The sequence below is a fragment of the Heterodontus francisci genome, chromosome 6 (assembly GCF_036365525.1).
Source record: "Heterodontus francisci isolate sHetFra1 chromosome 6, sHetFra1.hap1, whole genome shotgun sequence".
Lineage (NCBI taxonomy): Eukaryota > Metazoa > Chordata > Chondrichthyes > Heterodontiformes > Heterodontidae > Heterodontus > Heterodontus francisci.
The window spans coordinates 37,836,080-37,850,648 of NC_090376.1; the positions used below are offsets into that span (position 1 = coordinate 37,836,080).

Below are 14,569 nucleotides of genomic sequence, written 5' to 3' on the forward strand. Positions count from 1 at the left end.
TAATTCTGTATGTTGGACCGGATATTCTGCTCACTGCAAATTCAAATCTTTCCTGCCACAGGTATTTCCAGTTGTGAATATTTTATTTGCCTCACAGTGGTAATCTGTCATCTGCCATTTGAACAATAATTCTGGCAGAATGGAATATGTAGGACATCCAGGTCACAAACTCAGTGAAACTTGGAGAAAGGGGGAGAGAGATTTTCCCTTTGAGAAAAATGTGCCGTGCTGCACGTTGGCAATAGTTTACTTGATAATGTTGTTTCACCAATAAAGGGAAATCATGGTTCCATTTAATCTCATCCGATTATGCTGGAGGTAGCCCATAGTGTCAACAGGAAAATGTCTTTATTCTGTGGATATTATTTCCTAATAATTAAAATGAAGGTAAGTATGTGATAAAGTTAAAAGATGATGGAAAATCTAGCACTTTATTTTTCAAAGGTGAAAAGAAATACAGCACTGATAGGGTTAACATATTGGCATACAAGCTTTATCTTATTTGCTCACTGGTACACCAGCTTCGAACCTCAAACTGAGGTGACCTTCACCTGAGTCTTGGACTATCTATAATTATTAGTGGCCAGCTGCTAGTTATTATGAAGTAACCCAATGTAGCTCATCCTTTAAACTCCTCGCAAGTGATTTTTGATTGACTTTTGAATCATGGACTTTTGAAAATGACATGCACCCGGACATAGTTATAAATCAGTGTTCCTGTTCATGTGAGTGTTGAAGTTGCAGTGAATATTTATCAACTGCTGAGATCTCAGATGTGCTACTGTGTTGACCTTGTGTAATCCTTATATTATTTTTTCCGTACTGCAGTTACATGCAAAAATGTAAGTGTTTTCCAAGTTGTATTTGATATCAAACACAATGTTTGTGAGGAAGAATATTTACAATCTTAAAAGTGGTAATCTAGCAGAACATTCAGTGCAGATTTGATTGCATGTGTTTGTTTCTAACACAGCTAACTACTGCTGAATGTTAACTTTTAGTCATTTACAAGGAGCTTAAAATTGAATTTTTTGTGTGCAATATCTGGAATTATCTTACATTTAGAATTTTAAGCTGTTAAATCTTAAATTTACTGTAACTAGGAATTATTGGAAATAACAGAAGGTAATTGTGTATAATTTGGGTTGTAAAACATGATAGATATGTAATTTAGGCACAAAAGATTTTACTGAATAGGTGCAAACATCAGGAATCATTCAATTAATAGGGGTGAACACTGGCTGAGGATAATATGTGGTTTGCTAATTTGTTCATTTACCCAAAATATTCTTTGATCAGATTTTTTTCTTCAGTGGAGATGATTGTGATGACTTGGGCTTGAATTTTACTCTAGGCACCTGTGGTAGCCAGCTACCCCTAGTGCTAAATTCTATTGATAATCACCATAATTGAACATTTAAAGGACAAATGTACCCTACTGCATTATAATCACAGCAATTATTATAGAAGACATTTATACAATTACTAATGAGTGTTAGCCATCATTTAACACTGTTTTAAGCTTTAGAATTCCTGGTTAGAGACAGTCCATGAGTAGGTATTTTGTGTAGAACTGTGCCTAATTTCAGCCTTTGGAACATACGAATATATTGGGCTTTATGGGCAGCGGTTTTACTGGAACAGAACTTTATGATGTTAGTTAAACTGATTTTCATCCCCTCCGGCAAGTGATAACAGGCCGGTAGCTCTGTTTAAAATAACAGCACAATACTTAACCATCCTTTTTCCATTGACATCTGGGCATCCATGAATTTGACTGGGGTTTTGAAATTGGTGGCCCAGACACCTGCCAGAAGCCTCATTCGCACAAGAAAATCAGGATCCTGTGATGTTAATAGGAGCCTATATAATGTTGAAGCACCAATGGGAAGAGCGTGCACCATGCTCATTCTATCCATTGGTACTTGGAATTGTGCAGCCTGACAAGTGGTCTTTAAAGGGCCACCCATAAAAGGGGAAGGCAGGTTTGTCAATGATTCCTGTGGGACTAGGAGGAGCATTAATACACAGTTGGCCCCACAAAAATCACTCCACTGTGGCCTTCTCACTGAGTGACCTCTCCCCATTCCCCCCCACTTAACTTATCAGAACTAACTGGGTTTCACGATGGGGCCTCTAGATTTTGGCTGTCTCCAATGCATGAGCAGCTCGCTGATGGAATGGTAGTGAGACCCGACCATGAAAATTGGTCTGGCCTTGGCTGCTTCCATTGAGTAGACAGTGGACTCTCTCTGGCCACCTTCTGCCTGATGCAAGCAGTTGTGAGAAAATCCACTCAAAATACCTAGACCCGGAGTGTCTTTTAACCAGCAGTTGTAACACATAAAACAGAGTAACTAGTGATTACTGAGAGATACTAATAAGTGTGTGGGTGTCTCGCCTCGTTTCTTTATTGTCATGGGACTATTCAGTGGATTAAATTTCCTAAAGTATCTACAGGTAAAATATGCCCAAAAATCTAGGGATATATTTTCCTCCATACTTAGCAAAAGTAGATGTGAGTATAAGGCATTTTATGCATACGTAAAATGCTCTCATAGTTTTCTGTTTAATTCTTACATTTACTTTTTAATGAAATTATTGAACAGAGGGAAAACTAGTCGCTAGAAGTAACTCTTGCAAGCTATTGGCAAGAGCAAAATCCAGGCCCTTGACTGGAGCATTAACTTTGCACCGAAAGTCTTCTGTGAAGTTTCAAATATAATTTCTTTGCAGAACGTGGCTCAATAATGTAGTAGCCAAACATTATAAAGTGATAAAACTGCTTTATGGTGTCATGAGGAAGCAGTTTGGATATAAAAAAACTTACTGGGACATTATAAGGCATTTTAACAGTGATGGAAAATGTTCTGCAGAGAAAACAAATAGGTTAATAGACCACTAATTTGATCTACTTGAAACTGGCATGATTGTGGGGCAACTGCTCTGCCTTCCAGCTCATGCTAGCATGAAGCCTGAACCAAATCGGGCCTCACTTAATGCCACGGGAGAACTGTGGGTGTCAAATAGGTGCCACGCTGCAGCTCACTGGTTTTGGAAGCATAGGGTATTATCTGGTCTTAATACTTAGCTGACTGGCAGGTTGGGGCTAGGGGTGCTGGGGTCTACAAAGTGGCCCTGTGAGGAGAAGGGCCTCGAATGGGCTGGCATTGGGCCTCAGTCTTGAGGATGAGCATTCCTGCTTCTCTTGCTCAACATTTCCTGAGCAATGTTTGAGCTTGGTGCAACTAGGTAGAACACAATCCGCCCACTTATAACTGAACTTTGCATTTGAGGTCTTGTGTAGACATTTTCTGTTTGAGAAATTGGCTGTTCCCCTGGCAATCCCTCTTTTACTTATGTTATTTGTAGGAAGATGGAGCAAAGAAATTGAATGATGCAAGGCTGATCAGAATGCATCAGAAGATCACAACATGCAACTGGAAAGGCTAGCACTCCATCAGTGTACACTGATGGTCGGCATAGACTCGGTGGGCCGAAGGGCCTGTTTCAGTGCCGTATCTCTAAAACTAAAACTAAACCTGTCTAGCCACCTGCATAAGTTCATATAGGTAAAGTCTTATTTCTTAGGTAGCAGTCACAATGCTATTATTTTAAGGCAATCCACCATACCCCAGTAATTTTTTTTTTAAAAAGCAAAATTGGCTCCAAAGAGACTTGGAGGGTAAAATTCAACTTTGTCAGAGATGCAGAATCGTGTGGCTATAGATTGGTTGCCTGTTTAAAAAGTCCTGCTCAATTTTCCACTTCAATGTCTTGAATAGAAAGGACAGTTCATTGAGGGGTATAACACATGACCAATCTGTTATCACCCATTTTGTGCCCCTGCCAAAGTCGAATGTTTCTCCCAGGGCTAGGCTCTGCAGCCCTTGGTTATGGCAGAGCTTTGTACAACAATGTACAAATATCCACCAGATATCTAGACTGAGTTGAGGGTATTGTGCAATATAGTCCAATAAAAATTTTGTACATCATCACAGTTTTCTGCATGTTTCCCAAATTTGCCTTCCAATGAGGCATCAGCATGGAGCATGAAAGCAATGAACAGCATCAAGGAGACATCCCAGTTAAGCAGGAAGAAACTGAAGATGCAGTTACGAAAACATCTTAGCTGCTAGGGCCATGTATTAGGTTCTCATTGAGGAGACCTACTGCTGAGTACCCACTGGATTAGTATACTCTGTTAATTTTCACCGTGCTCTCAACTGCCAAAGATCTAATTTCTGTCACCTACTGATACATTATCCAATCTCATAACAAGAATACTCTCTGGAAACAGTACAGCTGCAGTGCAACCAATTTATTACCATAATTGCAATACTTTTGTCTAATGAATGTTTAGCATTTCTCTATTTCCCTTTTCTAACAGTGTGTGACTAATGTCCAATCTAACCTGGCACTTACATGTCTTACAATAACAGGAGTATGTGAGATGGCTGGTTACTGTCTGTTAGTGAGAGCCTCTTGGGATATTTAAAAAAATTATTGTTCATGGGATGGCTGTGGGCGTGGCTGACTGGGCCAGCATTTAATGCCCATCCCTAATTGCCCTCGAGAAGGTCAGGGTGAGCCATCTGCTTGAATAGCTGCAGTCCTTGGGGTGTAGGCTCACCAACAGTGCTGTTAGGAAGTGAGTTCCAGGATTTTGACCCAGCAACAATAAAAGAACGGTGATATAGTTCCAAGTCTGGTGGCTGTGTGATTTGAAGGGGAAATTGCAGGTGATGGTGTTGCCTTACATTTGCTGCCCTTGTCGTTTAAGGTAGTAGAGGTCATAGGTTTGGAAGGTGCTGTTGAAGAAGTCTTGGTGACTTGCTGCAGTGCATCTTGCAGATGCTAGACACTACAGCCACGGTGCACTGGTGGTGGAGGGAGTGAATAAAAATCTGGACAAATCCAATCTGACCAATTAACACCCCATCAGCCTACATTCAATAATCAAAGTGATGGAAGGTGTTGTTAACAGTGCTATCAAGTGGCACCAACACACCAATGACCTGCTCACCGATATTCAGGAGTTGTGAATGGTACTAAAAACTATGCAATCTTCAGCAAACATCCCCAGTTCTGACCTTTATGATGGAGGGAAGGTCATTAATGAAGCAGTTGAAGATGGCTGGGCCTAGAACACTACCCTGAGGAACTCCTGCAGCAATGTCCTGGGGATGAGATGATTGGCCTCCAACAACCACAACCATCTTCCTTTGTGTTATGTATGACTCCAATCAGTGGAGAGTTTTCCACCTCATTCCCATTGACTTCAATTTTACTCTGGCTCCTTGATGCCACATTTGGTCAAATGCTGTCTTGATGCCAAGGACAATTACTCTCACTTCGCCTCTGGAATTCAGCTCTTTTGTCTGTGTTTGGACCAAGGCTGTAATGAGGTCTGGAGCCGAGTGCCCTGGAGGAACCCAAACTGAACATCGGTGAGCAGGTTATTGCTGAGTAAGTGCTGCCAGATTGCACTGTCAACAACACCTTCCATTACTTTGATGATTCAGAGTAGACTGATGGGGCAATAATTGGCCAGATTGGACACACCTGGGCAATTTTCCACATTGTCGGGAAGATGCCAGTGTTGTAGCCGTACTGGAACAGCTTGGTTAAGAGCGTTGCTAGTCCTGGAGGACAAGTCTTCAGTACTACAGCTGGGATGTTGTCAGAGCCCAGAGTCTTTGCTGTATCCCATGTCTTTAACCGTTGCTTGATATCACATGGAGTGAATTGAATTGGCTGAAGACTGGCATCTGTGATGCTGGGGACTTCAGGAGGAGGCCGAGAGGGATCATTCACTTGGCACTTCTGGCTGAAGATGGTTACAAACGCTTCAGCTTTGTCTTTTGCACTGACCCGCTTGGCTACACCATCATTGAGGATGGGCATATTTGTGGAATCTCCTCCTCCCGTTAGTTGTTTAATTGTCCACCACCATTCACGACTGCATTTGGCGGGACTGCAGAGCTTTGATCTGATCTGTTGGTGGTGGGATCGTTTAGCTTTGTCTATCGCATTCTGCTTCCACTGCTTAGCATGCATGTAGTCCTGTGTTGTATCTGTGTTGAGGTGGAGCTAGACCTCTGTGCACTCAATCCTGAAATGGCCCAGAACAAAAGCTCTGCTTCTTCTGCAAAAGTGAGGGGAGGTCTTGCTTTCCCAGCTTTCTGGAACATGCACAGTTATCAAAGGTCCCAGGCATTTTGTCATCCTGACCACTCTGTAGGTATTTATTACTATTTACCATGTTCAAAGTTTCTCTGGATCTCTGCTGTTGCAAAATGTTTTCTTGTTCCCTTTTAAGAGGCAGAAGTTCCATCCCCCCTTTACAAGTCAGATGATTCTCGGGGCATTCCCTTAGCCAGGAGTTGCCATTCCTCAGACTGATAAGCCAGCATAGTCGTGATGACTGGTACACAGTATCATGGGCAGGTGGACATCCGAGATTCACCTCATTGCACCTACTTGACCCGTACAATGAGGTGCTCTCGCGTTGACGCATCCTGTTCATTACTGAAGTGCATGAGCTGAGCTAGAGAATTCTAATTTGATATGATCCCAACGCTTAATTCCCATCTCCCCATTCCTATGGGTAGAACCTGACATTTGTTCAGTGTCTTCTCCAACAGCTCAATTTTAGAATTACTATTGCAGATCTGGGCCCCATCATGATGCGACGCTGTGTGTTAGTACAGTAATGCTCTGCATCATTCTCATCGATCAACCTTTTGAAATCTCGTGTCTCAGCATTATATAGAAACAAGCCAATGTACAGATCAAAACCAGATCATGCTGTTAATGAGAAAAATTGATCTGACTGCTTGACATTTTACTGTCTACAATTTCTGAATCAAAGGGCTCAACTCTCAAACCTTTTGTTGGTTCATTCGATTCAAATTTCTCAGTATTTTAGTAACTATTCCTAATTGCAACACATTCTGTGTTTGTAGAACATTCAGTAATTACGATTTGCTGTAACTGACCACATCTGCTTCTTTTATCTAACCTGCTTTGTTGGTGCAACAACAACATTTTGCATTTAGATAGCATATTTAATGTAGTAAAAACATCCCAGGATGCTACACAGGAGCATTATCAAACAAAATTTGAAGGCGAGCTCTAAAAGAGGTATTAGGACAAGTGAGGACAGGACCAAAAGCTTGGTCAAAGTGGTAGGTTCTATAGAGATACTTAAAGGAGGAGAGAGAGGTTTTAGGGAGGAAATTACTTGGGGCCTAGGCAGCTGAAAACACATTTGCCAGTGGTGAAACAATGAAAATTGACTGAAATAGATTACAAAGATGGGGAGTGGCAAAGCTATGGAGGAATTTGAATGCCAGGACACGAATATTAAAATCAAGGCATTGCCTGACCTGGACAATGTAGGTCCAGGAGCACAGGCATATATGTGAACAGGACTTGATGGAGTTAGGATGTGGGTAGCAGAGTTCTGGATTATTGTGATATCACTTTAACAGTCCGAGTACTTCACGAATCATCAGATGAATTGACATCAACCAACATTGGATAGTTCAGTTGGGGTTATGTTAGTCACCCAGTCTTACGTGTATTATATTGCTCTTGTAAACCTGTTACTTAACAATAAAGAACCTCCACTTGATCACCACTCAACTCAAGATTATTTTGTACCTTATCGTTGAAGAAGGCAATAACACAATATGGTGAGAGCTTGTGGTTTCTGAAGCTTTTGAAGTATTGAGCACACCATTCACAACCTAGTAGAGTCGAGGTGCATTTGAAGATCACAGCATGGAGGTAGCAGAATGCATTGAAGTAGCAGTACCGCAGAGAGGCTCAGCAATGGTATCAGCAGGAACATCACGTTGTCCTGTCTTCAGTGGACTTCAATTTCTCCTGTTGAGGTCCATTGAAGACAGGACAAAGTGTTGCATCATTGGAGATAGTGACAATGGCATGACACTGTCAGGTTTGACAACCATTTGTTGAATTCAGTGCTCGTGTGTGTGAGCACACGATAGGTAGTTGTTATTTTGACAGGGGCCGTCGAGAAAAGGCAAGAATCAGGCTCAGGAAAAGTGAGCAGAGTCGGTTCACGTCAAGTTTGCAGGGCAGCACCGCCATTATGTGCAGTGTTTTTTCCCACCATAATTGCTTTGTGGGCGGAGTCTCCCCGATCATGGGCTGAAAGCCCACACTGCAGGCACTGAGCACAGGTGTGGCTGAAGTCTGACATTGTAGACACAGCAGACCTGCAATTTGTTTTTCACCTTCTGGGAAAGCCTCAAAAAAAAAAAGCAGAGGGAGTCATTTAGAGGGAAAAGCTTCAACTAAGGATTCTTACAGATAAGAAATTTGGCACTATGACTACCGAATATCTGTCAATGAATTGGAAAGCCCAAGATCTCCTCAACTCTTCAAGCAACACATGGAGTTGTATTTCTTGGATCTTGCTGTCACTGAGCTGGACAAGCAATCAATCAAAATAAAAATCATGATTGGCAATGAAGGGCTGCATCATATCAACACCTCGGGACTATCTGAAGTGGACCAGAAGGACCCAGCGAGACTCTGAACTGCACCAGCTGAAGGTCAAGATTAGTTTAGAATCCATGGCGTCCAGACAGCAGTCCAAGGAGACCATCAATCAATTCGTAAGCAGATGCCGTGAGAAAGGAAAAGTCTGAGATTTCTCGGATGTGGAGTTATTCGAAAGGATTATGGAATTGGTCATTGCATCTCCCCCGATAGAAGCTTTTCAGAAAGATCTATTAGACAAAGAAAAAGGATATGACATTGAAAGTCTCCTGAGAGAAGGTAGGAAATTTGAGCCTATTGCCCCAAGCAGGCAGTGCATTGGAGCATTTTGAACAACAACCATAGGCGAGGTAACCAGATCACTTCAGCAAGGTAAGATATGTGGCAAGTACGATCTGATGCAGTTATAGGTTGATGTTGAGGTTAACAATCCATTCAACTGCTTCAGTTGATGCAGTGTGAATGGTTGTAATACCACCAGGAATGGATCTCTCAGGGCAAGAGTTCAAGATGTGGGTGATGGTCTGACTTGGATGGCCACAGTCACAATTTGAGCTGGTCCCCATTTTCCACTTGTGGAGCAAGTGGCCACATCTTCCCTGGCCCATCCTCAAGCGATTGATGGTTGTCCAGATTTTCCATGGGAGGTTGACACCTGGGACTTCACCACTCGGGTCAGTTACCAGGTTGTGGTTGGTAATGTTAGCAGTCAGGTAGGAGATGTACCATCGAGAGGTGGGGCTGTCGTTGATTTGTAGAGTCTGGAGTGTGTTCCAGTATGGGCTACGAGATTTCAGGCGAGTGCAAGGAAGCTTTTTGAGGTCCTGTATCAATGGGATTGCTTTGTGATCTGTCAGCTGGTGGGGTTCTAGAAGTGAATGTTTTCCCTGCAGACATCAGGAGGTTCAATGCGTGCTCGAACAGGAAGCCACTCGAGCTGTGTTGGTCTCAATGCTCCAGAAATAATCTTCATGATTTCCCGGAAATGGATATCTACCATATTTGTGTGGCGGCTCGTGAGCCAGGTTCAGCAGCAGTAGTCTGCTGTTGGGTAGACCAGGGTGAGTGAAACAATGCATAGTGTGTTGGCTCTGCTGCCCCAGGTGGTACCCGTCCGTTTACTTATTAGATTTACTCTTGTCTTGACCTTGCCTCCAGTGTTCTGGAGGTTTTGCCGGTAGGTCAATGTACGATCGAAGGTGATGCCAAGGTATTTTGCACTGGGTCATGGATGAATGGTCGGCCGCAGAACTGGATGTGAAGTTCTTTGATTTTTTTCAGGTTTTAGCCTTCCACATGGATAACTGCAAGGTGTGTAGCAAGAAAGGGCTCTAGGCAAGGCTGTGCAGGAGGTCTGTTACTGGAAAATTGGCCAGAAATCACGGCAGACCATGACCTGACAATAAAGAAACACCACCTTGTGAGACAAACAGGGATACATTCACCAGAGGCCAATCGAAATGCAGACATGTCCATGAGATAGACAAGGACATGAGTAACAAAGAGAGCACTGATAGTGAGCAAGCTTTTCAGACAGTAACAAATGCACACCAGATGGGTGCAGTTACTCCACAGGAAGCATTCACCACCATTGACATCATATGCCCAGAGAAGCGCAAACTGCAACTCCAGGTCAATACAGGACAAGTGCAAATATTTTGCCACTGAGAATACTGAAGGACATGTACCTGGCAAGATGGGAAGCCATGATGCAATCTACAAATGCAAGACTCAATGCGCCAATGTGTGCAAAAGTATTCCGATTTAATGTATGGAAACACTAAAGCTGGAATGGAGGTATGGAAACTCTTCATGGTCACAGAAACATTCTACGTTGTTGACTGTAATGGTCCAGCAGTTGCAGGGCTACCAGCATGTAGTGAGCTTCGAATTGTGACAGTCTATGAGATTAGCAATGTGCCAAAGGCACAGTACCAAAATGGATGTGACCCCGTTGAGTCCATCCAGGATTTGCAAAGGATGGTATGTATGGTTAGGTCATTGACTTTGAAGTGTCAAGAAGTTGAACAAGATCTGCATGTAGCTATGCTACACATTAAGGGCAACACCAATCGGCACAGGATTACCATCACCGGTGGAAATTATATTGGAAGGCAGATCAAGATGACTCTTGCAAGTCATCATTTCATGAAATCTTCATCAATACAGGGCAAACTGTTAACAAAAGAAAGGATGAAAGATGTGCATGACAAACACCACCGTTACAGTTTGGTCAGAAGGTCAGAGTGATCCATTCGCAGGAGAAAATGTGGTTTCCCATGGAGGTGTCCAAAGTCTGCAACAAACCAAGGTCATATGAAGTTATCACCCCTGACAGAGCAGTACTAAGGAGAAACAGATGACAGCTGAGGGAGCTAACAACAGCAATGGTGTCAGCAAGCACAAGAATCTTGAGCGAGATATCAGAAAAAGCGATTTCTCCCGTTGAATGCCTGACAACTCTATTGCTTCAAGAACACATTCCAATCCACAAAACCTAGTAAAGAAAAGTGGCAAGTATACTTCTCAAGCACAGGATGACTGCCAGAACACATATATAAGTCAAGATGAAAAAGTTGACGAGGGTGGCGCAGTGGCTAGCACCGCAGCCTCACAGCTCCAGCGACTCAGGTTCAGTTCTGGGTACTGCCTGTGCGGAGTTTGCAAGTTCTCCCTGTGTCTGTGTGGGCTTCCTCCAGGTGCTCCAGTTTCCTCCCACATGCCAAAGACTTGTGGGTTGATAGGTAAATTGGCCATTGTAAAAAAAAATTGCCCCTAGTAAGGTAGGTGGTAGGAGAATTGAGGGAAGGTCGGGATGTGAGAGGGAAATTAGGATTAGTATAAGTGGGTAGTTGATGGTCAGCGTGGACTCAGTGGGCCGAAGGGCCTGTTTCGGTGCTGTATCACTCTATGACTGCATAATTCTCAAACAAGCTACACAATGACAAGATCAGTTCATGTCAGTAGACCAGCTGAATGTTTTAGGGATGCTTTACTAAAGGACATGAGAGCCAGTGCACATGTAAATATTGTTCAAAACTGTTCTCTTTCATCATGTCTATAATTTACCTTTCGTGTATTTCCATTTTGGGAAAGGGAGATGTTGTGATCTCACTTTAACCATTTGATTATCACAGGAAGTGACATCAACCAACATGTGATAATTCAGTTGGCGTTGCGTTAGTCACCTAGTCATGCATATTATAGAGCTCTCTTATAAAACCTCTTAATTAATAATGACGAACCCACTATTTAATCACCACCCAACTCAAGATTGTTATCTTATTGCTGGAGAAGGCAAAAACACAACAGGATGAGCTCAAAATTTACAGAGGATGGAAGATAGGAGGCTGGCCAGGAGAGTATTGGAATAGTCAAGTAACAGTTACTGCGCAATTGCTGATGCCAATGATATTTGTAATAGCATGCAGAAATGGGGACTGTATCTCTCCTTTTTGCTTCATTTTACTAGAAATTTTAATGTGCAAACTGCTCTTGCACTGCTAAAAGCCTATCACTCATCACATTACAGTCCTCAATTATTATAGGTAAAGTCAGTCAATTCAATGGCAGGATCCAATCCAATTGTAAAGAGAACTTCTTCATCTGCAAACAAAAGCTGTGAAATGGTGGGAAAGTCACTCAAGCACAATTTACATGGGTAAGGATGCACTACTGCTTCGACACTTCTACCTACTTCCCCCTGGACCATGACCCCACCACCGAATATTAAGCTACTGTCCACAGGACTGTCACTGACCTCATCTCCTCTGGAGATCTTCCCCCTACAGCTTCCAACCACATCGTCCCACAACACCAGACAGCCCGCATCTACCTCCTTCCCAAAATCCACAAACAGGACTGTCCCATTGTTTCAGCCTATTCCTGCCCCACTGAACTTATTTTTTCCTATCTTGACTCTATCTTTTCTCACCTGGTCCAGTCTCTTCCCACCTATATCTGTGACTCTTCTGACGCCCTACGTCATTTTGACAATTTCCAGTTTCCCGGCCCTAACCGCCTCCTCTTCACTATGGACGTCCAATATCTCTACACCTCCATCCCCAACCAGGACGGTTTGAGGGCTCTCCGCTTCTTCCTTGAACAGAGGCCCAACCAGTCCCCATCCACCACTAACCTCCTCCGCATTGCTGAACTTGTTCTCACATTGAACAACTTCTCCTTCAACTCCACTCCCTTCCTTCAAGTAAAAGGTGTTGTCTTGGGTACCCACATGGGTCCTAGTTATGCCTGCCTTTTTGTGGGATATGTCGTAAATTCCTTGTTCCAGTCCTACTCAGGCCCCCTCCCCCAACTCTTTTTCCGGTACATTAATGACTGTATCGGTGCCGTTTCCTGCTCCCGCCTGGAACTAGAAAACTTTATCAACTTTGCTTCTAATTTCCACCCTTCTTTCACCTTTACATGGTCCATTTCCAACACTTCCCTTCCCTTCCTTGACATCCCTGGGGATAGGCTGTCTACTAATATTCATCATAAGCCCACCAACTCCCAGCTACCTCAACTACACTTCTTCACATCCTGCCTCCTGTAAGGACCCAATTCCATTCCCCCAATTTTCTCCATCCCCGACGCATCTGCTCTGATGATGCAACCTTCCACAACAGCACTGATATGTCTTCCTTTTTCCTCAACCAAGGATTCCCCCCCACTGTGGTTGACAGGGCCCGCAACCATGTCCGGCCCATTTCCTGCACCTCTACCCTCACCCCTTCCCCTCCCTCCCAGAACTGTGACAGGGTTCCCCTTGTCCTCACTTTCCACCCCACCAGCCTCCACATCCAAAGGTTCATCCTCTGCCATTTCTGCCACATCCAGTGTGATGCCACTACCAAATGCATCTTCCCCTCTCCTCCCCTGTCAGCATTCCGAAGGGATTGTTCCCTCCGCGACACCCTGGTCCACTCCTCCATTACCCCCACCACTTTGTCCCCTTCCCACAGCACCTTCCCCTGTAATCGAAGGAGGTGTAATACCTGCCCATTTATCTCCTCACTATCCAAGGCCCCAAAAACGTCTTTCAGGTGAAGCAGCAATCGCTACTTGTACTTCTTTCAATTTAGTATACTGTATTCGCTGCTCACGATGTGGTCTCCTCTACATTGGGGAGACCAAATGCAGATTGGGTGACTGCTTTGCGGAAAACCTCCACTCAGTTCGAAAGCATGACCTCGAGCTTCCAGTTGCTGGCCATTTCAACACACCCTCCTGCTCTCATGCTCACATCTCTGTCCTGGGGATTGTTGCAGTGTTCCAGTGAACATCAATGCAAGCTCCAGGAACAGCACCTCATTTACCGATTAGGCACACTACGGCCTGCCAGACTGAACATTGAGTTCAATAATTTCAGAGCATGATGGGCCCCCCTTTTTATTTTTAGTTATATTTTCTTTTTTATTAGTTTATTTTAGTTTGTTTAGTTTGTTTCTAATATGCCTACCCACTTTTTTTTCATGTTTTTGCTTGGGGCCAGGGCTGTTAATTTTTCTGTCAATTAACACCCTCTCTGTACTAACGCTTTGTCTTTCAGCACACCATTAATATACCTTTGCTCCATGTTCTTCTGGTCAGTTATTCTCTGTGACCTTGTCCTATCAACACCTTCTCTTTTGTTTTTTCTTGCCCACCCCCGCTTTACTTGCTTCAAACCTGTTATATTTCTCATATTTGTCAGTTCTGATGAAAGGTCACTGACCTGACACTCTGCTTCTGTCTCCACAGATGCTGCCAGACCTGCTGAGTATTTCCAGCATTTCTGGTTTTTATTTCAGATTTCCAGCATCTGCAGTATTTTGCTTTTATATTAGAGAAGGAGGAAACTCGGTAAGCCTACCTGAAAAATTCTTCAGAGAGTTGAAGATTTGTATTTTCCATCATTCTTATTTCCATGTTCTTTGCATATGCTTTTCTGCCTCTTTTTTCCCCTTGCAATTACACTATTACAATATAGTGCTTAAGAGAGGGAAAAAAACCCTGGTTCAGACCAATTGCATCTGCACATATTAAAAGTCAG

The 14,569-nt window shown here is 43.2% G+C and overlaps 1 protein-coding gene across 1 annotated transcript in view; it reads left to right on the top strand.

Annotated features, from left to right (window-relative positions):
* Nucleotides 1–706: 706 nt before the first annotated feature.
* stard13b (StAR related lipid transfer domain containing 13b) overlaps nucleotides 707–14,569 on the top strand; it is a 617,921-nt gene continuing 604,058 nt past the window's right edge. The window contains exon 1 of the mRNA XM_068033490.1: nucleotides 707–725. The gene's annotated coding sequence lies outside the window, so the exon portion shown is untranslated. The remainder of the gene's footprint in view (nucleotides 726–14,569) is intronic.